Below are 23,587 nucleotides of genomic sequence, written 5' to 3'. Positions count from 1 at the left end.
AGCCTTCTTTTTATGTGATAATTTTTTGTCTTCCAGGATTTATGGCTCAAGAGTGGCATTTTTTCCTGCGGATAGTGATTGCTATTGTTCTCTGAAATTATTTCATAAGTCTTAAATAACAAAAAAGAAGTTGGATGAAGTAAGGTATAATCGATGATGCTCTTTGAATTGGAGGAGAAAATGTAGGTCATGCTGGGTGATCAACCGGAAACCTTCCTTTCAATGTCCTGAGTCCTTAGTCAAATAGTCGTCTGGTCTTATAATAGTTTTTCTTCTGTTTATTATTTGACTGATCAGCATTTAAATAAAAGGGGAACGTTTATGGGCCAGTCTTTAAGATCCTCAGGTAGAAAATTCTTCTAGTGCTGGAATAGAAAACTGTCATTGTCGTCCCCAGTGAAAATTACTATACTTGTGTGGTTGTCTTCCAAGGAAGTCTCAAGTTCCTCAAGCACTACAAGAAACTTTTATTTGTTTTTTGATTAGGGAAATTGGAAAGTAAATGTTCAAGATCAAGAAATGACTGCTTTTTATGGCTTAACGTGGGGTTAACATACCATCTAATTTAGAGTTGGTAATGGTGTTTTCTCAACCTATAATATTGCTGAAGCGCATGCGGAGGTCTTCTTCCCGCCTTCGGTTCAGCAACTGCACACGCTCTGGTGAGACACCATAACTCGTCCCACCTACTCAAGAGGTCAACTAGATCTTTGGACTCAGTGAGGAGTGTGGTAAACAAATTCATTCAACATAAACTAATGACATGAGAACTGCGAACAATGTTATACACCATGACCAATTTGGACACAGAAACAAAACTCCAAACTGAATAAAGTTTCAAAGACTAAGGCCCTCATTAAGAACATAGTGGTCTGGACCGCCACGGCGGCAGTGGCGGTCATTACCGCCAACAGCATTCTGAACGTGGCTGAAACCCCACAGTGGAAACGCCACCAGGCTCCTGACACCAGGCAGCCTGGCAGTGGTGGCGTTTCAGATCTGCCAGGATAATGAGTCGCATTCCACCAGCCTTTCCCTGGCAGTTTGCACTGCCATGGAAAGGCTGGCGGAATGAGTGACTTGGGCCCCCCTGGGGCCCCTGCACTGCCCATGCACTTAGCATGGGCAGTGCACGGGCCCCCATGCAAAGCCACGTCGAACAAACTGCCCAAATCCAGCCACAAAACCAACATCGCCACACCGACACCATTCCGACCGCCCTATTTCAAGTCAGTTTTCAGCACAGCAGCACATGCATGGCGGTAAACCATTGGCGGTTTGCACCACGGCGGAACAAAAATGCACCGCCAATAGTAGCAAATACCACATTGGACAGTTCGAATACCCTACAGCTGAAACACATACACACACCACACACACCTGTTCATGGTATTATATTACACCCCACACAAACACACCCACAATCCCTTGCGACTCCCACGACCAGCCACAGAGACACGACCCAAGAAGCACATCCTATACACTACAAATAACTTCACATTGCACACCTTGCACACAACACCACCACAACCCACCAGCACCCACACCCAAACATCCCCCCACACCATCAATCTCCCCTTACTGCACCCTACCCGCACTGCACCGCCCCACAACATGTCACGACAGAAGCACCCACGGTTCACAGACAATGAGTTACGGGTCATGGTCGATGAGATCGTTAGAATAGAGCCACACCTGATGGGAGCCCAGGTCCAGCAAACATCGTTGGCCAGGAAAACAGAGTTATGGCAGAGGATCGTAGACAGGGTCAACTCAGATGGCACTTATCCACACACAAGGGAGGATATCAGGAAGAGGTGGAATGACCTCAGGGGTAAGATCCGTTCAATGGCATCTAGGCACCAGATCGCCCTAAACAAGACTTGGCGTGGGCCCCCACCTCCTCCCCTTGACTGAACATTCTGGGAGGAGAAGGTCTTGGACACCATGCATCCCGAGGGCCTTACTGGTGTTATCGGAGGTCTCGACTCTGGTGAGTCAACAATACTCCCAGGCATCAACCACTCCTGTCCAGTATGCCTCCCCAACACCCACCACTCCCCAATTCTCCCCTCCCACACTACTGCACCCCTCAACCACCCCACAACCCTCCCCTGCATACCACCCCACCCCTTTCCCACCATCCTCACACGCTCCCCCCAAAGCATGGATAACAATCAGAATGCGAAGAACCACAACTCCCATAATGCATCACGCCCCACACAGCAAATAATCACAGTCCCACTTCACAATGGAACACCTACATGGACAACCATACCACAGCCCACACCTACTAGTATCTACAACAGTGTCCCAACACATGGCAATGACAGCAATGCCATTCACCAGCCACAACCCACCATGGCACATGGAAACCATGGCACAATCCCCTTACCCAAATCAATGTCTGCAGTGCTGCCGCTGTCATTTCCATCACACCAAGTCATGAAAATGACAACTACACATTCACATACAAACTCTCCCCCTTTCCATCCACAGGTAACACTGCCACCCTGCAGAGGATACCAGGGTCAGACAGCCCTCCCCAACATGAAGGCCCTAGTGGATGTCTGGATGGGGAAGACTTGCCTGGGCCATCTGGGGCGACTGGTCAGTCTACTCCCAGCAGCCCCACCCTGGACACACCTGACTCCCCCTCCCATGTGGCTACAACACCTCTGCCAGCCCCTCCCTCCCAAACCTGTGCCCCAGTGATCTCTCAATCAGATGTGTGCCCCTCAGTACAGGGGCCAGAGTCACTGGCACACATCCCAGACAATGAAGGGCCTGGTGCTACTGGGAGTGGGCACACTGTGCTAGGGGACCAGGCACATGGGGCTGGGGCAGTGGGAGTGGATCTGTGGTCCAAGGGATGGGGCAGCCACAACACCAGACTGGCCAGGAGGCCGGCCCTCACCCAAGTCCTGGATGCATACCACCAAACCCAGGACACCATGGCCCAGATCCTCGCCATCGTGTAGGAGACCCAGAGGCTGCAGAGGGAACACAATCAGTAGTCCATGCAGCAGTGGCAGACCCACAATGCCAGCATGGCTTCCATAGCAGGGGTGCTGAAGTAACTCACCACCATCCTGCGTGAGTCCACCTCCCACCAGCAGGCCCCTTCCAATAGCCACATCCCATCTGAGCCCTCCACGTCAGCAGCAGGTCACGGAATGGAGGCCCTGCCACAGGACCAGCAGGACACCAGCACCCCTCCCCCTGTAGCTAAGGAGCCCCACACAAACAAGGACGTACAACCAGACATCATGCCGGAATTGATGCCAAGACCAAGACCACCACCAGGAAGTGATCCTCTCCTGAATATTCTCCCTTTTGTGTCACTGAAACACTCTGTTGACTGTTCACTGTCTTCTTTCCATTTTCCCAAGGCCACCAGACTGGACTTCGACTTCCCACAGCTGGCCTAAGTACTCTGATGATCCCACCCGCCATGACCCCACTCACTACCCCTTGCACTTATCCCTCCCAAATAAACATAATTGAGCACAGTTACTGCCTACGTCTTTAACTGTCATAAATACGATGGATACTGCCATTGCATGTACAACAGTCAACCCATTGTCCTGCATATGTGTGTGAGAGTGACTATGCAGAAGGGATCACAGTGGAGCAGGCAGAGGCTGGAGACATGTGTCAAGGGAGGCAACAGATGAGACAGGGACCAGAGTGCACCACAACAATGTCCTCAAAGTAGAACAAGACAGGGTCATGAATCACTATAGGAGTCACATATGGCAACTCAACACGCATGCACTGTAAGTACAGGAAGCCAAGGCTGAGATGGCAAGTCAATTCCCAAACCATATGGCCATAACAAACTCACATTCCCAAGACATACCTCCCCAATGGTCCTCCATCACAGCAAACAGGGCCAGACATGAGGCAGTTCCCACTGCCACGAACAGTGATGTTGCATAACCTCCCAATGTCAACTCCCAGGATATGATGCAATAGAGGAAACCAGATAGTGTAGCACACATATTGAACTGGATCTGGAAGTTCAGGGAACAATGGTCATGCACATAGATGTCACAAGTGCAGCAACACAACAGCAGGCTGAGAATAGCACTGACCTGTGCACAGTAAGAACCCAACTCATGGACACATGTAACCCACCCCCAAAACACCCAGAGTTAGAGTTGCTCCCAATACCTCCAGTGATTATAGACACCAGGTGGTAGCATGGCACAAGACAGACAGTTGTACAGGTCACATATCATACATTTGACACATACCTGTATCTCAATAAAGATATTGTTGTATCAGCTCTGCTCTGGAGTCAGCTGCATCCTCATCATCTTCCTCCTCATCACTCCCCATGTCCCTTTCATCAGCCACTGGTACAGCTGCCACTTCCTCTGCATCTAGAAATGGGATGTGACGTCTTAGGGCCAGATTGTGTAGCATGCAGCAGGCAACAATGATCTGGCACACTTTCTGTGGTTTGTAGAGTAGGGCACCTGTAAAGATGTGCAGACACCGGAATCTCGCCTTCAGTAGGCCAAAGGTCCTCTCAATGTCCTCTTGTCCTACCGTGGGCCTCATTGATATGGTTTTCGGCAGCTGTAGTCAGATGCCTCACGGGGGTCAGTAGCCAGGAAAGGGTGGGATAACCAGAGTCACCTGTGTCAAGACCTGGAGGGTGATAGGGCAGGTTGTGAAGAGTGTTGAGAGCAGAGGGGCACACATATGACACGATATATTCCGATGAGCCAAGCCCAGTCCCTCTGTTGTGGTACCATCATGTGTGGGACGGTGCTGTTCCACAGAATGTAGGAGTCGTGCACAGAACAAGGGAACTTGGCCGTCACTTGTGTGGTATATTGGTCAGCGAGACACACCTCCTGCATATTGGTGGAATAGAGGTTTTTACGGTTTCTATACACTTGTTCACTCCTGGGTGGCACCAGGGCAATGTGGGTGCCATCTATGGCCCCTATCACATGAGGGACATGTGCCAAATCGTAGAAGGCAGCTTTGACAGTGCCCAAATCAGCATGTTGGGGAAACTTGAAGTAGCTGGGCAGATGTTTTAGCAGGGCACATGGTATGTCCTTCAGGACATTGCTGAACATGGGCTGTGACATCCCTGATGCCAAGCCCACTGTAATCTGGAACAACCCTGATGCAAGGATGTGGAGGAATGACAACACCTGCACTGTGGGAGGGATGGCACTGGGGTGAGGAATGGCAGGCAACAGATCCGGCTCCAAATGAGTCACCAGCTCCATGATGGTCTGACGGTTCAGACGATAGGTCTGAATGATGTGTCGCTCTTCCAGGGTGGCAAGGTCGACTAGGGGCCTGTACACCAGAGCATTCCTCATCCTCAACCTTCCACTGTACCTGGGAATAGGAGGGAGTAGGAATCATGATGTGCAGCATTGACTGTGTGGACGTAGTCCAGCTGTGCACAGGTTACAAAATGTCACCAAAGACGCACCTTCAATGCCCCCTCAATACACTTTGCACATGTAAAATGGCAACCGCCTGTCCTGCATGCACAGGTCAGATGGAAGTGAGCTCATCCCACCAGCGTAACACGTCATGGCGGTAGGCGGTTGCAACTGCCGTGCAACTCCTTATTGGTTCATATGGTCGCCTATGGGAGACAGGATCCAATGGTGATCACCGCCCGTGGTGACGGTGATGTCCGCGGCGGCCGTGACCGCCATTTCATGTCCTCTTGCTCACTTGACTCTTGACACTTGTCTACAGAAGACCTCCACTGCGTGTGCTGCTGTGTTCTGACTCTGGTAGCTAAGATGCCACGTCCTGCAGGAGATATCGCCCCAGCCTTCACCCAGGAGGAATTGGAAAAGCCTGTGGATGGGGTCCTACCCCTGTTTGGACAGTTGTATGGGGCACCAGAGTAGCAGGTGAGGCCAATGTCACTGACCTGTTTGTGAGTGGTGTATATGCGGATGGGGGGCCTTGGGATGAGGCAGTGTGACTGGAGAATGGACATGGGTGAGGAGTCTGAGGGTACTTGGATTGATGACATGTAAGTGTGGTAGTGAGATGTGTGCTGACTACTGCTATCCCTGTGATGCCACTCTTCATGAATTTGTCTTTCTGTCTGTGTCATCTATGCAGGTCAGCACCCATCAGAAGAAGGGGATATGGCATGCCATCACCAAGCAAGTGCGGACCATGGGGGTCCATGCCCGGCTGAGCACCCACTGCAGAAAGAGGTGGGAGAAGCTGAGATGCTGGGCCCAGAAGGCCCAGCTGGGAACGTCCTCCCAAAGAGGGAGTGGTGCCCATCAGACCCTGACCCCCTAATGGCCCGCATTTTGGCGATGGCCTACCCTGAGGTGGATGGGCTCTTGAGGGCAACACAACTGCCACAAGGGGGTGAGTACACACTCCCACTTACAATATGTATTGCCATAGTGGCTGTGGGTGAGCTCTATTGGGAAGCTGAAGCGTGGGTACTAGGTAGATTCATGTCCACTATGGCTATTAGACAACTGGGCAAGATTGGCATCATAGATGTGTGGCAATGCCATGCAGTCAATGAATAGAGGGGCAGTTACCTCCAATGTGGTATCTCTGTTGTCACCTACTACCAAGATGAGCTAGGCAGCTCATGCCAACAGGATCATTGCATCTGGGGTGTCTGGCCATTGAAATCAGTTCTTTCCCACCACTGTGCAAGGGGTTATTGTAGAGTCCTCAATCTGCTGGCAGGTACTGTATGTGTAGTGAGGTAAGGTGGGCCAAGATGTGACTGTGCAATTTGACAACAACCTAGTACGCATGCCAACTACCCATGCAGAATTCAGGGCCGTATTTATACTCTGGTTGCGCCGAATTTGCGTCGTTTTTTTCGACGCAAATTAGACGCTAAACTAACGCCAACTAACGCCATATTTATACTATGGCGTTAGACGCTTCGGGCGCCAAAGTGCCCGGAGTGTGCGTCATTTTTTAGCGTGAACCCCTTCCTTGCGTTAATGATATGCAAGGGAGGCGTTCCCGTCTTAAAAAATGACTCCCAGGCCTTTACGTGGAATTTATACTCCCGGGCAAAAATGACGCCCGGGAGTGGGCGTGGCCAAAAACGGCGCATTTGCGCCGCTTTTTAACGCCTGGGTCAGGGATGGCGTTAAGGGACAAGTGGGCTCAAAATGAGCCCAGAGTGCCCTCCCCTGCCCCCAGGGACCCCCCCTGCCACCCTTGCCCACCCCAGGAGGACACCCAAGGATGGAGGGACCCATCCCAGAGACATTAAGGTAAGTTCAGGTAAGTATTTTTTTATTTATTTTTTGTGGCATAGGGGGGCCTGATTTGTGCCCCCCTACATGCCACTATGCCCAATGACCATGCCCAGGGGACATAAGTCCCCTGGGCATGGCCATTGGGCAAGGGGGCATGACTCCTATCTTTACAATGATAGGAGTCATGTTGATGGGGGATGGGCGTCGAAAAAAAATGGCGCAAGTCGGGTTAAGACGATTTTTTAGCGTCAACCGGACTTGCGCCATTTTAAGACGCCCTAACGTCATTTTTTCCCAACGCCGGCGCTGCCTGGTCTACGTGGTTTTTTTCCACGCACACCAGGCAGCGCCGGTCTGATTGCGCCGCCTAACGCCATTCCATAAATACGGCGCCCGCATGGCGCTTCAGAATGGCGTTAGACGGCGCAAAATATTTTGACGCTAAACTGCGTTAGCGCAGTTTAGCGTCAAAAAGTATAAATATGGGCCTCAGTTTGTTCTGTAGTCCAAGAATTGTGTGTCTCAACGGGCATGGAAAGTGGGCAGGTACTGGGCAGGTGTGGCGGGTATACCTCTCATCAAGTACACAATTGCATCTGTATCACTATCAGCGGTATACATGTGCATTGCTGTGGTTTCCCCCATAGTGTTCCATTGTAGCATGTGTAGGTGAGGGCATGGCGTGTCATGGAATGGTATCAGAAGATGATGTAGTTACTCTGTGTGACTGTTGTGCTGGCATTGACCGAATGCACCCTGTCTCCCTCTCTCCCACCCTCTCTATCCTCCTCTGTCTTTGTGTGCATCAGCATCAACTGGCAAAGGAGAAGGGGCACCGGTGAGTGGGGAAGCTGCAGCCCAAGGGACCCAGGAGGCTGATACCAGCTGAGCTAAAGGGGGCCAGTAGGACAGAGGGCAACGGGAGTGCCACGGGGGAGACAGGATTGACCACTACATCTTCAGATTCCTCCTCCGATGGTAGCTCCATGGCAGTGGCAGACCCATCTGGGCATATGCCTGCATTATCCTTGTCTGGCACCCCCCTTACCAGCACCCCCATCCCTGTAGCTCCCCACCCAGTTGCCCGTGCCCGCTCACTTAGGAGGGAGTTCATCTTCGCTGCAGGCACCTCTGTCCCTGCCCCAGTCAGCCTTGCTGCCCTCCATGAGGAGGCCATTGACCTCCTGAGGTCCATCTCTGTGGGGAAGTCAACCATCGCGAATGCCATCCAGGGACTGACATCCCAGATGCAGCAGATCAATGCGTTACTGGAAGGCATTCATGGTACCCTGGCTGGCCTGCAGAGATCGTTTCAGGCTCTTGACGGCAGCCCTTCTTCTTCTGTCCCCCCTCCAGCTACCTTTTCCCAAACACACATCCCTCTCCCCTCACCCATCCAAGGCACACTTACTGACCCACATGAATCCACAGACACGGTACGCAAGGACAGACAGAAGCACCCCAAATGCCACCACCGCCATGCACACAAACCACATTCAGATGCAGACATGCCAACATCCACTCCCTTCACCAACTTCCCCACCACCTTCCCCCTCACAGTCACAACACCCTGTTCCCCCAAGTGCCCTGCTACCTTTCCCAGACCCCTGCCTTCCACCTGCCAGTCTTCCCCTGGTCCTCGCCATGCCCCTCGCCCATCTAAGACTTCCACCCCACCAAGTCCACAGTTACCCCTCCCAAACCCAAGGCCAAGCTTACTCCCTCCACTTCCGAGGCCAAGCCCAACCCCAACCCCCACTCCGGGCTAAACCACCCCCTTCCTAAGGCAAGACTAAGGACCCCCCCTCCGAATCTACCCCCAAGGACCCCCCTCCAAGCCCAGACTAAAGGACTTCCCCTCCAAGCCCAATGCCCCCCGCCCCTGCCCCCACTTCACCCCAAGGTGCCTGCATGCCCCATTGATGCCCCTGCCCTGTGGAGGTGAGGACTTTGCACTCAGGAGTCAAGTTGGGGCGTCATTCTGTCCCCAATGAGCTTGGGGCACTGCAAGACTTTTGGACTGGCCTTTGAGCCTCTTTCTGCATAGTTATGCCTATTTTATTCACTTTTTAAATAAATCTGCACCACTGCACCATTGGTGTCGATTGTAACAACCTTATCCTGGCTTTCTTTCAACATGTGTGGTGAATGTGCACATACATGTTGGTGAATGTGCGATTTTGCGTGTGTGTGTTGTGTACTAATGTCCTTCCCTCCAGTGTGTGCTAGGCTGGTGTACTTGGCGTTGGTGTCTTGGTTGGTGTCGCTGGTCATGGAGTTCAATGGCCAACAGGAACATTGGGAAGACTTGTAATTTGCAAGCCGTGGACGTGCCTGTGTTCCTGAAGGTGAGTGTTTCCTTTTATGTTGTTCATTTCTGCCAGGCTTTTTGTGGCAGTGAGACCGCCCCAGGAAGCCCCGTAATGCAATCATGGGAAACAGCCTGACCGCCAGCATGGCGGTCCATCCACAGTGGTGGTTTGGATGAAAACCTGGCTGTCTTCTGTAGGTGCCTTCCCCGTACTTGTAATATGGTTGTCTTCACCACCGGGCCGTGGCGGTGCGACCGCCACCTCCACCTCCACCACAGTGGTTCACAGGCCACCAAACTCGGAATGAGGGCCTCTGTGTCTTCAAGAGGACATGGAACTGTGCCTGTATGGCTTGCATTAATTCAGTTCAGAAGACCAGCACACTTCACATCAGTTGTTGTCACTAAGATGACTTGATATGGTCCTTTTCACTTCGGTTCTAGGCAAGACTTTCTCACCTGCTTTTCGACAAGCACCCATTTGCCAGCCTTCAGGGTGTGACACAGATCTTGAGCAGTTTGAACCCTTGCTGCTTCAACCAGATGGGATGAAGAGTGAACCCCATCAGCCAGACCTTTGCAATAATCCAGCACTAAGGGGGTCATTCCAACCCTGGCGGTCGGTGATAAACATGCGGCTAAACCGCCAACAGGCTGGCGGTAAAAAAAATGGAATTCCGACCCTGGCGGAAACCGCCAACAGAGACCGCCACATCAACACACCGCCCGCCACGGAAGGACAAACAAACAGTGCGGCGGTCACCGCCAACAGACAGGCGGGAGACAATGTACCGCCCACCCTATCACAACACACCAATCTGCCACCTTTTCCGGGGCGGTAGCCCCGCCGATAAAAACACGGCGGAAACAGCCATTGCAAACGGAAAACGCTCACCTCCATACACCCCACGAGGAATCAGGACAGCATGGAACCCGAACTCCACACCCTCCCAGCGATTGTCTTCCTGCTCCTCTACCAGGAGCACGAACGCCGGCGCAGAAGACAACGGTGAGTACTGCACCTACGACACAGGGGAGGGGGGAGGAGAAAATATTACGGGCACACACATACGCAACACACCCACCCCCACCCTCACCCACTACAACACACACATCAATGCATAGAAATACATCACAGTTCCCCCCCCCCGCCAAAGCCCCCAGAAGAAAGCAAAGACAAAAGGAAATGATTCTAAACATTGGAATATTTTGTAATACTGGCTGAATTATATATATATATATTTCTACACATCAAAAACACTTATATACATATATGTACAAGTCCGAGCATTGTAGCAGGCAATGTCCGTGGACCACTGGGCCCAAATCACATGGGCAAAGCCCACACAGGATACCTGACTCCAACGGAGAGAACACTGCAGGGGCATCAGATAGGAAAACTACAGGCACCTCAGGGGGAAGGGAAGGGGGGGCACCTCAGCCAGATGAGTGCACGACGCCAGATCCACGAGGGGCCTCCATGCCCACTGTTCAATCCTGTGGAGTGCAAAGCCACAGTCTCTCAAGTCTCTACAGTGGGTGGCCTGCCCACTGTTCCATCCTGGGGAGTGCAAAGCCACAGTCTCCCAAGTCTCTACAGTGGGTGGTTTGGCCACTGTTCCATCCTGGGGAGTGCAAAGCCACAGTCTCTCAAGTGGATGACAGTCTCCACTGGTTCTGGAGGGGGACTGGTGCCCAGAGTGCTTCGTGCAGCCCTGCCCGACACAGATGCGGGCCTGCCCCAGCCGCGAATGGGCCAGCGGTGCTTGAGACGGCGGTGCCCAGTTCAGCGGTTCTTGAGACGGCGGTGCCCAGTTCAGCGGTGCTTGAGTGAAAGGGCCCAGTTCAGCGGTGCTTGAGATGGCGGTGCCCAGTTCAGCGGTGCTTGAGACGGCGGTGCCCAGTTCAGCGGTGCTTGAGTGAAAGGGCCCAGTTCAGCGGTGCTTGAGACGGCGGTGCCCAGTTCAGCGGTGCTTGAGACGGCGGTGCCCAGTTCAGCGGTGCTTGAGATGGCGGTGCCCAGTTCAGCGGTGCTTGAGACGGCGGTGCCCAGTTCAGCGGTGCTTGATACGGCGGTGCCCAGTTCAGCGGTGCTTGAGTGAAAGGGCCCAGTTCAGCGGTGCTTGAGACGGCGGTGCCCAGTTCAGCGGTGCTTGAGATGAAGGGCCCAGTGCAGTGGTGCTTGAGACAGCGGTGCCCAGTTCAGCGGTGCTTGAGACGGCGGTGCCCAGTTCAGCGGTGCTTGAGACGGCGGTGCCCAGTTCAGCGGTGCTTGATACAGCGGTGCCCAGTTCAGCGGTGCTTGAGTGAAAGGGCCCAGTTCAGCGGTGCTTAAGACGGTGGTGCCCAGTTCAGCGGTGCTTGAGATGAAGGGCCCAGTGCAGCGGTGCTTGAGACGGCGGTGCCCAGTTCAGCGGTGCTTGAGACGGCGGTGCCCAGTTCAGCGGTGCTTGAGTGAAAGGGCCCAGTTCAGCGGTGCCTGAGTGAAAGGGCCCAGTTCAACGGATCCGGCCATGGCGTGCAGGTCATTTGCCACCTGTCCTGTGGCTGGCGGGGCCTTCCTGCCCATCTGTCGGGTGGCTGGCGGGGCCTTCCTGGTCTGCAGTACCGGGCCTGTTGGTGTTCTCCTGCCCACCTGGGATGGGGCTGGCGGGGCCCTCCTGGCCAGCTGGGCTGATGGCGGTCTCCTCGGCGTGCTGCCCTTCCCAGCCTTCCCTGTTCGCCTGTGGCCCTTCCCCACCTTGGGCGGTGTGCTACCTGTCTCCACACTTCGTGCCGGAGCCATGGTAGGGATTTTAGTGCCTGGGGTTTTCACCCTCTCGCGCCGGCCGCTGACTATCTTCGGGTGTTTCTCCGGGGGTAGGCTGCCCGTGCCTTGGCTCCGTACTGAACTGGCTGCCCTTGAGGGTGGGGGACTCCACAGTCCATGGCAGACTGTCATCACAGGGCCCGGTTTTGTGGTTGCTGAGGTGCTAACTGGAGTCCTATGAGATGGACGGGGTGGGGGAGTTGTAGGAAAGAGGTTAAGTTTGGACAGGAATAGCAATTTAGGACCAGTGAGACGGGTAGGTGTAGTGGGTATGGGAGTGGAGGAAGAGGTTGTGGTTGTAGGAGTCTTAAGTCTGGTGTCTTTGGGTGGAGGTGCTTGGGCTGGAGGCTGTCGTGAGGTGGATGGCTGTTGGGTGGGTGGCTGCCTGCGTTTGTGTATCTTGGAAGAGGGGGAGACAGACACACTGGGAGAGGACACAGGGGACGTGTAAATGTAGTGGGGGTGGTGACTGCACGTGTGCGGGGGGTTTGGTGGGTGTGCTGGTGATGGACGTAGTGGCTGAAGATGTTGTGCATGCAAGTGTGAGTGGAGACGTGACAGGGAGGGAGGAGGGAGACGAGGAGGAGGGGGACACAGTGGAGGCAGTGGGTGTTGGTATGTCTTTATGTGGATGTTGCTTGTGTGAATGCTTGTGTGATGTGTGGTGCTTATGTCTGGATGAGCTTCCCTTGGGTGTTGAGGTGTGTGCAGGCTGGTCTGATGGTGTGTCTGGGATAGGCAGAGGTACAGGTGATAGGGTATGGGTGCAGGAAGTTGGAGGGGGGAGGCTAGAGACAGGGACAATGGCTGCCATCAGTGCTGAGGCCAGAGTCTGGAACGATCGCTGATGGGCAGCCTGACCAGAATGAATGCCCTCCAGGTATGCATTACTCTGATGCACCTCCCTTTCTACACCCTAGATGGCATTCAAAAGGGTAGACTGCCCAACAATGAGCGTCCTCAGGAGGTCAATGACCTCCTCACTGAGGGCAGCAGGGGTGACAGGGGCAGGGCCTGAGGTGCCTGGGGCGAAGGAGATGCCCACCTTCCTGGGTTAGCGGGCACGGGCCAAACGCTGAGGGGCTGCTGGGAGGGCGGTGCTGGTGCACTGGGTGGCGGCTGTACCTGTTGTTGCAGGGGGCACGGATGTTGCCGCCACCACAAGGGAGCTCCCTTCAGAGGACGAGTCCGTGTCACTAATGTCTGCACGAGTCCCCGCTGTGTAACTCACCTCGCCCTCCGTCCCACTGGTGTATTCGGAATCCGTTGCATGGCCCTCCAGGGCCATGTGGGATGCAGCTCCCTCGTGCTCCGATGCCACTTCTCTTCCGCCTGATGATGCTAATGCACACATGAACAGGAAGACCACAAAAAAGGGGGGGGGGAAATAAAGACACGTTGAGTGCATGCATTGGCGACACCGTTGGCGGAGAGGACAGACACAGAAGCCCCCTGCACTACGCCGCGCACTTGGCGTCCACTACTCAATCCGTGGGACATGGCCTACAAGCCTATGGACGACAACTGCACACATAGATGACACAGGGCCATGGATAACTGTACTTGGCACCCTACAGAGGTGGGGGGCGGGGGCACAGGGCCCTGCCTTACGGAGGGGCCTAGCCTACAGAAATCGCCCTGGCCTAGGGATACCCACAGCCCTCCTCCCCCACCCAGACACCTCCACTGCGCGCAAAGTCAGCAGAATGAGGTTGTACTCACCCCCTTGTGTCTGCTGTGATGTCCTCACGCGCCCATCCAAATCGGGGTAGGCCACCACCAGGATCCGGGACATCAGGGGGGTCAAAGTCCGACTGGCACCCCTCCCACGTTGGGAGGCCATCCCCAGCTGAGCCTCCGCCGTCTTCCTGCTCCAGCGTCGGATGTCCTCCCATCTCTTCCGGCAGTGGGTGCCCCATCTGTGGTGGACCCCCAGGGCCCGGACGTCCTTGGCGATGGCACGCCAAATGTCTATCTTCTGGTTGGCGCTGACCTATGTGAAATGTACAGGGGGAGAAAAAGAGTCATCACCTTCTGCACCCTCAATGTGAGTGCCCCCCCATCCCTACCCTTGCCATGTGGCACATCCTGTCATCCGTCATTTGATGCATGCCTCATTTGTTCCCCTCCCCACCATCTTTCATCCACCCGACTCAACACAGGCATTGCCCACAAAGCATGGTCCCAGTGTACTTACCTGTTGGTCTGGAGGACCGTAGAGTAGCGCATACTGGGGGAGGACCCCATCCACAAGTTTCTCCAATTCCTGAGCAGTGAAGGCAGGGGCCCTTTCCCCAGTCGCATGAGCCATTGGGGGTCATTCTGACCCCTGCGGTCTGAGACCGCCGGGGCCAGGGTCGGCGGGAGCACCGCCGACAGACCGGCGGTGCCCCGCAGGGCATTCTGACCGCGGCGGTTTGGCCGCGGTCAGACAAGGAAAACCTGCGGTCTCCCGCCGGTTTTCCGCTGCCCTTGGAATCCCCCATGGCGGCGCAGCTTGCTGCGCCGCCATGGGGGATTCTGACACCCCCTACCGCCATCCTGTTCCTGGCGGTTCGCCCGCCAGAAACAGGATGGCGGTAGGGGGTGCCGCAGGGCCCCTGGGGGCCCCTGCAGTGCCCATGCCAATGGCATGGGCACTGCAGGGGCCCCCGTAAGAGGGCCCCACTGTGTATTTCAGTGTCTGCAATGCAGACACTGAAATACGCGACTGGTGCAAACTGCACCCGTTGCACCCCTGCAACTACGCCGGCTCAATTCTGAGCCGGCGTCCTCGTTGCAGGGGCATTTCCTCTGGGCCGGCGGGCGCTCTTTTGGAAAGCGCCCGCCGGGCCAGAGGAAATGTCTGAATGGCCGCCGCGGTCTTTTGACCGCGGTGCGGTCATTTGGCGGCTCCCTCCAGGCGGGCGGCTCCCGCCGCCCGCCGGGCTCAGAATGAGCCCCATTGTCTCTTCCAGACCGAGGTCACAGCAGCACTTGCAGTGTAGGTCCTCTCCTGTCGAAGATCAGGTATCGAGTGATTAAGCAGAGAGAAAATGGCGGTCACGCCCGCAGCGGTGCGTACCGTGGCGGTGCGTACCGCGACCGCCGGCGCACATCGTCATTGGCTCCTGAGACCCATAGGGTTCAATGTTAACCAATGCTGATTTGCGCCGCGGTCTTCGACCGCCTACTGCCACGGTGTGCCACACCAGCGCATTGACCTCACATCCCATTGTCACACTTCACAGGTCAGGCAGCCGCCATTTCAAGGGCCCACATGGCTTACTTTTAACTGCATCACACATACCTAGGCCTTGCATCAACACTCATACAAACCATTCAATGCATTTGGAATCGTGTTTTGTGCAAACTGTGGTTACGTACCTGTGGGCTGATTGACTCTGTGCTCGCTGTTGTTCTTCATAGGCACCGTCCGCTGGGACATGCGAGGAGATGGAGGAATCTTCCCGTGTACAGACCGCTGGTAGACCTGTCGACAATGGAGGAAAGACATGTCATACTGACATACAGGCTTGACCGAGCCACTATTCAGGAACTGTGTGCCCAGCTGGAGCCAGACCTGATGTCACCCATCCGCCAACCCACAGGGATCCCACCTCTAGTGCAGGTGCTGTCAGTACTCCATTTCTTTGCAAGTGGGTCATTTCAAACAACAGTGGCCATAGCATCAGGGATGTTCCAGCCTATGTTTTCCAAGGTGTTGTCCAGAGTGTTGTCTGCCCTTCTGAAATACATGCGGAGCTACATTGTTTTCCCTGAGGTGGAGGATTTGCCTACAGTGAAAGGTGATTTCTATGCCCTTGGACATATCCCCAACATCATAGGTGCCATTGATGGGACCCATGTGGCTTTAGTACCCCCCAGCAGGAGTGAACAAGTGTACAGAAACAGAAAGAGTTATCATTCGATGAATGTACAGATGGTGTGTTTGGCAGACCAGTACATCTCCCATGTTAATGCCAAGTTCCCTGGCTCTGTGCATGACGCCTACATCATGCGGAATAGCAGCATCCCTTACGTGATGGGTCAACTCCAGAGGCACCGTGTGTGGCTAATTGGTGACTCTGGTTACCCCAACTTGTCATGGCTACTGACCCCAGTGAGGAATCCCCGGACAAGGGCAGAGAAACGGTACAATGAGGCCCATGGGAGAACTAGGAGGGTGATCGAGCGGACCTTCGGCCTTCTGAAGGCCAGGTTTCGCTGCCTCCATATGACAGGTGGATCCCTATTGTACTCACCAAAGAAGGTGTGCCAGATCATCGTGGCCTGCTGTACGCTTCACAACCTGGCTTTGCGACGCCAGGTGCCTTTTCTGCAGGAGGATGGTCCAGATAGTGGTGTTGTAGCAGCTGTGGAGCCTGTGGAGAGTGAAGAAGAGGAAGCCGAAGAGGACGACATAGACAACAGGAACACAGTAATACAGCAGTATTTTCAATGACACACAGGTAAGAGTCCAACCCGTCATACTACATGTACTTAAACACTACTACCTCTCTACTGTCTGACCTTTTCCCCCTGTGTATGGTAACTGAGTTGTGACTTTCCCTTCCAATTTCAGAGATGTGGGCCATACTGCGTGACATCTGCTTTGTTTCCCCATGGACTACATCTGTGTGACAGTGGTATGTTGGCATCACAATGTAAATATGCATTTTGGGACGGTAATGTCTAATACATTAGTACAAAATCACAGCCAGACACCTGATTGTTTTGTCGAATAACTGTTTATTTCAGTGATCTATATTGGTGGGTGGTTGCAAGTCGGTGAGGGGTGATGGTGGAGGATTGTCCATGGCAGAGTCCAGACTATTAGGATCACAGGTGCAATGTCCAAATGCCTGTGGAAAGTGGAGCATGGGCAGTATAAGAATGGACAGGGTGTCAATGTGGGACTGTGGGATGACAATCAGGGAGGTATTCTTTCCTGGCGGGGGTCTTGGCATCTTACTCTGTCTTCTTCCTGGATCTCAGGGCCCGCTTGCGGGGTGGTTCTCCTTCTGCAGGGGGTGGGGTGCTGGTGGCCTGTTGGTCCTGTGGCGGGGCCTCCTGTCCACTAGCGCCAGCGGAGGTGGTAGGCAGTTCTTGGTCCATGCTAGTGTCAGGGGCCCTTTGTCCTGCCACAGTGTCCCGCAATGTGGTGACTACCTGATTCAGAGCCCCTACAATGGTGGCCAGGGCGGAACTGATGTTTCGTAGTTCCTCCCTGAACCCCAAATACTGTTCCTCCTGCAGAAGCTGGATCTCCTGAAACCTTGCCAGGACCGTCGCCATCGTCTCCTGGGAGTGGTGGTAGGCTCCCATGATGGAGGAGAGGGCCTCGTGGAGAGTGGGTTCCCTGGGCCTGTCCCCCCCCTGTCGCACAGCAGCCCTCCCAGTTCCCCTGTTTCCCTGTGCCTCTGTCCCCTGGACCGTGTGCCCACTACCACTGCCCCCAGGTCCCTGTTGTTGTTGGGGTGGGGGGTTAACCTGGGTGCCCTGTAGTGGTGGACACACCGCTGATTGAAGTGTCCTGGGGACTGAGGGATGGGCCCGCTGGGTGGGTGCTGTGCTGGTGTTCCCAGAGGGGGGAAGGTCTGCTATGGGCTGTGGCTATCTGAGGGGAACCGACTGTCCCGAGGTCCCCGATGGGCCAGGCTGGTCATCTAGATCCAGGTCGACAGAGGTGCTGTCCTCACTGTGGGCCTCTTCTGGGGGTGGAGTGGACATTTGTGGACCCTCCTGCGCGGTGACGTGGCGTTCGGGTCCTGCATGGGTATAAAAGTATGGTTATTGCATTTGTGTGTGCCAGAGCGTGTAATGGGTGGGTGCCCTTGTACCCCAGTGCTGGCATTCCCGTGTGGGGGCTTTTGTGACGGTGATTTGGAGGGGGATGGGTATGTGCAGTGGGCATGCTTAGGTGATGGGTGTCCATGCTTTGTGGTCGCATGCAGGGCTTGGTGTTGGGATGGGTGGGCTGTGATGGTGAGACATTTGCAAGGAGCAGGACGTGATGGGGGTGAGGGTGGGGGTATGAGTTGGCATGCTGGTGGGGTGGGGGGGATGAAGTAGTGAAGATGAGACTTACCAGAGTCCATTCCTCCGCCTACTCCTGCGAGGCCGTCAGGATGTAGGATCGGCAAGACTTGCTCCTCCCATGTTGTAAATTCTGGGGGAGTCCGCTGCACTGCGATGTTGTGCCTGGATACCATTGAACGCACCTTCCCCCGTAGGTCGTTCCACCGCTTCCTGATGTCGTCCCTATTTCTTGGGTGCTGTCCCACAGCGTTGACCCTATTGACTATTCTGCTCCATAGCTCCATCTTCCTGGCAATGGTGGTGTGCTGCACCTGTGTCCCGAAGAGCTGTGGCTCTACCCGTACAATTTCCTCCACCATGACCCTGAGTTCATCCTCAGAGAACCTGGGGTGTCTTTGCGGTGCCTTGGGGTGGTGTGAGTGATGTGTGGGGTGGATTGTGTGGTGATGTGTTTTGGTGTGTTGTGTGAAGTGCGTGGAAATATTGCTGGGTGAAAGTAAAATGCGCGTCTGGGTGCTCAGTTCTCTTTTTCTCAGTGTGTGGTCCAGATTCTGTAGAATGGGGGTTTGTGGGTGATGTGGGTGTGTGTTTTATATTGTGTTGGGTGTGTGGGAGTAGTGTGTGTATGTGTATCAGGTGTGTGTATTTTGATTTGTCCAATGTGGATGTGTTTTGTAAATGTGTGTGTATTTTGAGCGCGGCTTTGTGTACTGCCAATGGATTACCGCGTGGATTCGTGGGTCGTGATAGTGTGGGCGTATTTCTGTTGGTGTGACGGTGGAGGTTTGGTCATCGCCAGTTTCTGGCTGGCCTTTGGTGTGGCGGACTTTTGTGGATGTCTGTATTTTGGCGGTTTGCCTGTTGTGGGTCAGAATGACCGTGGCGGTTTACAGCGGCCGCAGCGGTATGTTGGCGGTCTTCTGACAGCGGTAAGCGGCTTTTACCGCCAAGGTTGGAATGACCACCTAAGTCATCTGTTATGCTCACAAGGGCATTTGCAGGTAATGCTGGTAACTCATTGCATGTCCCATAAGGATTTCATGTTAGGGGTGCTACGCATGCTCATCAGTGGTAATGCATCAGCATTGTAGAGGTACAAACCATTGCCATTCGAGCTTTCAGTGTTCCATTCATTTGCTCCACTAATGCAGATGCCTCTGGTTTGTAACTGCAATGCAATTTTTGCTCAATGATCAGTGCTGCACACAACAATTTTATGAACTTGTTATTAAAATTAGTTCCTTGATCTGACTCCAAAGAAGTTGGCAAGCCAAACCTAGGTATCAGTTCCCTGAGCAGCAGCTTAACTACATTGTCTGTTATTAGTATGTGTTGGATAAGCTTCTATCCAACATGAAAACATATACACATTCAACAGCACATACTTGAGTCCATTACAGGCAGGCATTACAATAAAATCGAGTTGCATTCTGTTAAATGGACGTCCCAATCTGCCGTATGTGGGCCAAATTAACCACCGTACATTTTCCCACATTCATTTGTAGGCATGTAACACATCTGTGACATACTGCTTCTGCGATTTGCCTAAATCTGGGGTTGTACGATGTCTGTTCAAATGTGTGAATCATTGCATCTCTGCCGAGATGAACTTGACCATGGTAATATCTAGCCTTAGAAGTCAACAAACAATTTGCCAACACTACTTTCCCTTTATGTGAAATCCAGACATTCGCCCTCATTACAACACTGGCGGTCGGTTAAAAGCGGCGGTAATACCGCCAACAGGCCGGCGGTAAAAAAAATGGAATCACGACCATGACGGAAACCGCCAACACAGACAGCTACTTTAACATTCCGACCGCCATGGCGGAAGCAACAAACAACGCGGCGGTCGCCGCCAACAGACAGGCGGAAGACTATGTACCGCCCACACTATTACAAGGCACCAATCCGCCTGCTTTTCCGGGGCGGTACCAACGCCATCAAAAGCACGGTGGAAACAGTACTTGGAACGGAAACCACTCACCTCTCGACACAAAATGAGGAACCAGGAAGCCATGGAGCCCGAGTTACAGGTGTTACCAATGTTGGTTTACCTCCTCTTCTACCAGGAACATCAAAGACGGCGGCGACGACCACGGTGAGTACTGCACCTAGCACACAGGGGAGGGGGGGGAGGAAAAAGAGAGTGACACAAACACAACACCCCTACCCCTCACCCCCAACAACACACACATAAACACATGCAACAACATTACATTTACTCCCCGTAACCTCCTGGGAGAACGCAAGGACCAAATGAAATAATTGTAACGAGTGTAATCATCGAAAATCTAGATAGGCCAACATAACTTTAAAAGATCAGTTTATGCAAATATTTACAGCAAGTACACAAGTCCGGAGACTGTTCCATTACATGTCCGTGGACCAGTGGTCCCAAAAAGCATGTGCGAAGCCCACACATGACACCTGCCTCAAAACGGAGAGAACACTGCTGTGGCATCAGGCCGGAAAAAAACAGGCACCTCAGGGGGAAGGTGATGGGGCACCTCAGCCGGATGATGGAACGATGCCACTGCTCCACGAGGGGGCTCCATGCCCACTGCTTGGTCCTGGGGAGTGCAAAGCCACAGTCTCTCAAGTCTCTCAAGTGGGTAGTTTGCCCACTGATTGGTCCTGGGTAGTGCAAAGCCACAGTCTCTCAAGTGGGTGGTTTGCCCACTGCTTGGTCCTGTGGAGTGCAAAGCCACAGTCTCTCAAGTCTCTCAAGTGGGTGGTTTGCCCACTGATTGGTCCTGGGGAGTGCAAGGCCACAGTCTCTCTAGTGGATGTGTTCTCCACTGGTTCTGGAGGGGGATTTGTGCCCCGAGTGCTTCATCCTGCCAAGGACTGGGATAGTGGATGGAGTTCTCCACTGGTTCTGGAGGGGGCTTGGTGCCCAGAGTGCTTCATCCTGCCAAGGACTGGGTGAGTGGATGCAGTTCTCCACTGGTTCTGGAGGGGGCTTGGTGCCCAGTGTGCTGCACCTGGGGTGTGGCAGTTCCCATTCCCTCACCTGGGTGTCTGAGCCACGAGATTTTCTGGGAACAGGTAGCATGATACTCTATGGAGGCAGAGACACACTCCACCCTGCGGCGACTTAGCCTGCCAACTGCTGGTACTGCCAGTGCTGGTTGTGGTGCCTCATGTAGTGTGTGCAGGGTCCAGGACGTCTCCTGCAGCCTCGGACGACTGCCCACTGGGGATGATGCTGATGTCGGCTGTGGTGGCACTGGCTGGGAACGTCGCGGGGCAGGTGGCGGTGGCTGCGGCGGTGTCTGCGGTGGAGATCCTGCCGGTGGTGCAGGTGTCAGCACCTGTGGAGGGAGACAGCAGGACATCTCCTGCAGCCTCAGACGGCTGCCCACTGGGGATGATGCTGGGGACTGTAGCAGAGGCAGCAGACGTGCAGGTGGTTGTGGTTGTGGCGGTGGCCACCGCCGTACAGGTTGCTGTTCTGTCTTGCAGAAGGGGTGACATCAGTCCCTCACCCAGAGGCTCCGTGCCCTGAGCTGACTTCCCTTTGGCCTTGTGTCCCTTCCTACCTTTGGAAATCGCTGCTGGGACCTTGGCACTGTCCTCTTTTGTTTCGGAAGAGGCCTTGATGGGTGGTTGGTGCGGCTTTTCCCTATGGCATGTGGCCCTTCTTCACCTTGGCAGGTGGCGGTATGGGGTGATCCTTGGCCTCACTAGGTGGCACACTGCAGCCCTGATGGGTGCCGCCCGCGATGTTACTGGACCTGCAGGGACCACAGTGCTCGAGGATTTTGTGGCTGAGGTGCTGGGCTGGGATCTGGACATCCTGGCCCTAGGGGAAGGACGGGGGCAGGTGTAGGGAAGAGGTCAATGGAAGCTAGGAAAAGTTTTTTAGACACACTGGGACGGGAAGATGGAGGGGGTTTGGGAGTGGAGGAAGAGGTAGTGGTTGTGGGAGGTGTACGTCTGCTGAGTTTCGATGAAGGTGTATGGGCTGGAGGCTGTTATGAGGTGGATGGCTTTTGAGTGGGTGTGTGCCTGTGTTTGTGTAGTTTGGGAGGAGGGCTCACAGACACACTGGGAGAGGACACAGGGGACGTTTGCATGGTAGTGGGGGTGGTGATTGCACGTGAGCGGTGTGTGGTGATGGGAGTGATGGTGATGGAGGTAGTGGCTGAGGATGTAGTGCATGCAGGCGTGAGTGGAGACGAGACTGGGAGGGAGGTGGAGGGCGTGGAGGAGGGGGACACAGTGGAGGAAGTGGATGTTGGTGCGTCTGCATGGGTATGGTGCTTGTGTGAGTGCCTGTGGGATGTGTGGTGCTTATGTTTGCCTGAGACACTTTTGTGGGTTGATGAGTGTGCATGCTGGTTTGATGGTGTGCTTGGGATAGGCTGAGGTAGAGGGGATTGGATCTGGGTAGTGGAAGTCGGAGGGGGAGGCTGGACACAGGGACAATGGATGCCATCAGTGCTGAGGCCAGAGCCTGAAATGCTCTCTGTTGGGCTGCCACGCCAGAATGAATGCCCTCCAGGTCTGCATTTGTTTGCTGCAAACGCCTCTTGACATCCTGGATGGCATTCAAAATGGTTGACTGCCCAACAGTGAGGGATCTCAGGAGGTCAATAGCCTCCTCACTGAGGGCAGAAGGGCTGCCTGGGGCAGGGCCTGAGGTGCCTGGGGCAAAGGAGATGCCCACCGTCCTGCGTGAGCGGGCACGGGAACCACGTTGAGGGGCTGCTGGGAGGGTGGTGCTGGTAGGGGGGGTGGCAGCTGTACCTGTTGTTGCGGTGGGCACATAGATGTCCACCACCACAAGGGAGCTCCCATCAGAGGAGGAATCACTGTCTGTGGTGTCTCCTCCTGTCCCCGTCGTGGAGCTCCCCTTGCCCTCCATCCCACTGGTGCCTTCAGACTCCGTACATTCACCCTCCTGGGCCACGTGGGTTACAGCTCCCTCCTCCTCCGGTGCCAATGCTCCTCCGCCAGATTATGCTAATGCACACAAGGACAGGGTGGGAAAGACAGAGGAGACACATGGTCAATGACAGCAACAACACCACCGTTGGCGGACACAACACACAGGGAGCAGCCTTATGCATTAGGCCATGCACTAACTGTTCTTGGGAAAATCACCTGCCCATGGGGGACTGTGCCTAAGCCCATTTAATGCACACCTGGAACCCACAAGAGCCTGACTAGGTGTAGATGGCCACTATTACT

This window comes from Pleurodeles waltl, chromosome 5, assembly GCF_031143425.1.
Source record: "Pleurodeles waltl isolate 20211129_DDA chromosome 5, aPleWal1.hap1.20221129, whole genome shotgun sequence".
Classification (NCBI taxonomy): domain Eukaryota; kingdom Metazoa; phylum Chordata; class Amphibia; order Caudata; family Salamandridae; genus Pleurodeles; species Pleurodeles waltl.
Note: the sequence above shows the minus strand (reverse complement) of the source record.